Source organism: Chenopodium album, chromosome 14 (assembly GCF_948465745.1).
Source record: "Chenopodium album chromosome 14, dcCheAlbu1.1, whole genome shotgun sequence".
NCBI lineage: Eukaryota > Viridiplantae > Streptophyta > Magnoliopsida > Caryophyllales > Amaranthaceae > Chenopodium > Chenopodium album.
Genome location: NC_137847.1, coordinates 37,168,869 through 37,171,268, shown reverse-complemented (window position 1 = coordinate 37,171,268; position 2,400 = coordinate 37,168,869). Strand labels below are relative to the sequence as shown.

The window sequence follows — 2,400 nt, the reverse complement described above, 5'->3', positions numbered from 1 at the left end:
TATCTCTTTCTATTAACAAAATACACACGTTAGTAACTTCAAGGAAAATATTAAACAAACAATTAAATCAAATAATTGAAATAGAGATTTGGGACCAAAGCCTCAGAAATTCTCAACCTTTCACGTCTAGGGCGAAGGCAACTTCGAACTTGGCTAGGTGTGTCTACAACTTGTGAATGTGGAATTTTGTAGGAGGAGAAGGTTTAGAAAAAGAATAGAGAGAGAGAAGCTTCTAGCTTTTAGAGAAAATAGAGAGAGATGATGATTGTGAATAATGATTGTGAATGAATGAAAACGGGGAGATACGACCCCTATTTATAGGAAAATAGTCCAAAAACGATAGAAAATACTTCAAGTTCTATACGGAATAAAACTGGCTTCTGTCGCCAAGCGACAGACATCAGCGCCAGGCGACAGACAACGTTAACACCAGGCGACAAACTCTGTCATTTGGGGCTAATTAAAAGATAAAACGCGTTTTGTACGCGAAATCCTTTTCTTAATATGATTAATCAGCAAATTCCGTGTTTATCAAATTAAAATCGGATTTATCATTAAACACTTATTTTATTCCAAGTAAAACTCCTTAAAATATAATTATCAATCCTAATACTATTAGAATTTAAAAGAACCTTCTAGATTACTCTAGAAGATTAAAATCAATCCTAATAACTTTAGGAATAATAATTAATAGACCCTCCTCTAGATCATTGGGCAGCATATAAAATTCGTTTTGGGCCCAATTTAGTATTTAGGGCATAACTTCCTCATTATTCATCGAAATTGGGCTTATAATATATTGCCGGAAAGTTCTTTTTGAACCCGATCCAACTACACTATTATTGGACCCTTATCATGGACCAAACTAAATTGGACTGGCTATTTTCATAAATAGAGTATAAAAAGGAATATATTCAAAAACAGAAAGAGGTATTTTTAATAAAAATAACCACATCACTAGACTTTTCACACTTTCACTTCATTCGATAATCAAATTACGTGAAAGGTATTCATCACTGGGTTTGGTTTTGGGGAGACACATTTGGGTGTCTACAGGTGGGTAGTTTATCTGGGGCGGATGCCTCCTAAAGAGTAACAGAGGTGTGCGAAGGTAGGCTCAAGCGTCTAGTCTGCTCGTGAGTGTAATGGTATAAGCCTGCCTGACTGTGAAACCGACTGGTTGAACAGAGACGAAAGTCGGCCATAGTGATCCGGGAGTCCCGTGTGGAAGGGCTCTGGCTCAACGGACCAACGAGGATCCAAATCTTCATATTCTAGATTATTATTGCCAATATTGCAACACCATTGGACAAGCTGGGGTCACACAAGACCAAATAAGGAGATTTTTTTTTCCTTTCTTTATGTGGTAAAGATAAATTGTGGTATAATGGATTAAATAAAACTGCACTCGGTATTACTGACTGGAATTCTCTTTCTTTGATATTTTAGAATAAGTACTATCCTCCAGAGAAGACCGCTTTATTACAAAGCTCAATCCTTAATTTTTCCCAAGATGCAGACGAGTCTTTATGTGAAGCTTGGGAAAGGTGTAAAGATATGCAGAGAGAATGCCCCCATCATGGGATACCACAGTGGAAGATGATCTAAAACCTTTTACAATGGGCTTGGAAATAATTCAAGGTTACTTTCAGATCTGCAGCAAACGAAAGATTCATGAACTTAGATGAGAACATAGCTAGTAATGTTGTCGAAGAGATGGCTATTCATAATTCCCAATATTGGTAAATAAGGGAAAACACCAAGTCGATTCTATGTCCTTTTTACAAGCACAATTGACATGTATTAGCAAGAAATTAGACAATCTTTGTAAGGGCATGTTCTCTTCAGCTTATTTTCAGTTCAGTTTAGTTCAGTTTAGTTGTTATCTTAATTTCCTTCTCTCACAAAATATTTAGTTCATTTCAGTTAAGTTCATTTCAGTTCAGTCCAGCTCCAATAAGTTCTGTTCAGTTCATTTCAGCTCAGTTCAGTCAATCAGAACAGGCCCTAATTCTAATTTATTTTTCATTGCTAACTTTTCTATTGTTGGTACTAAATTTGTAGTATTTTGTGAAAATTGTGGTCTTGTATAATTGGGCGCAGGAATGTAGGAGTTCACTTGAGAATATTAATGTTTTTCAGACCTATAAGCAAATTAGTCCATACTCTAACACCTACAATGCAGGGTTAAAAATAACCCAAATATGTCGTACAATAGTACGAATGTGCTTAACCCTCCACCACAGGTATAATAAACACAACAGAGGTACTATTGTAGACACCTGATTGTGTCTCCCTAGAAACCAAACCCAGTATGAGTACCTTTCACGTCTTTGATTATCGAGTTAGGTGAAGAGTTAAAGAGTCTCGTGAAATTCCCTGAGCCCTAACCATGTTCCT

General features: G+C 36.3%; 1 pseudogene; it reads right to left on the bottom strand.

Moving 5' to 3' along the window:
- Positions 1-1,487: 1,487 nt before the first annotated feature.
- LOC145580471 (small nucleolar RNA R71) lies at positions 1,488-1,586 on the bottom strand (annotated as a pseudogene).
- Between the last annotated feature and the right edge of the window lie 814 nt (positions 1,587-2,400).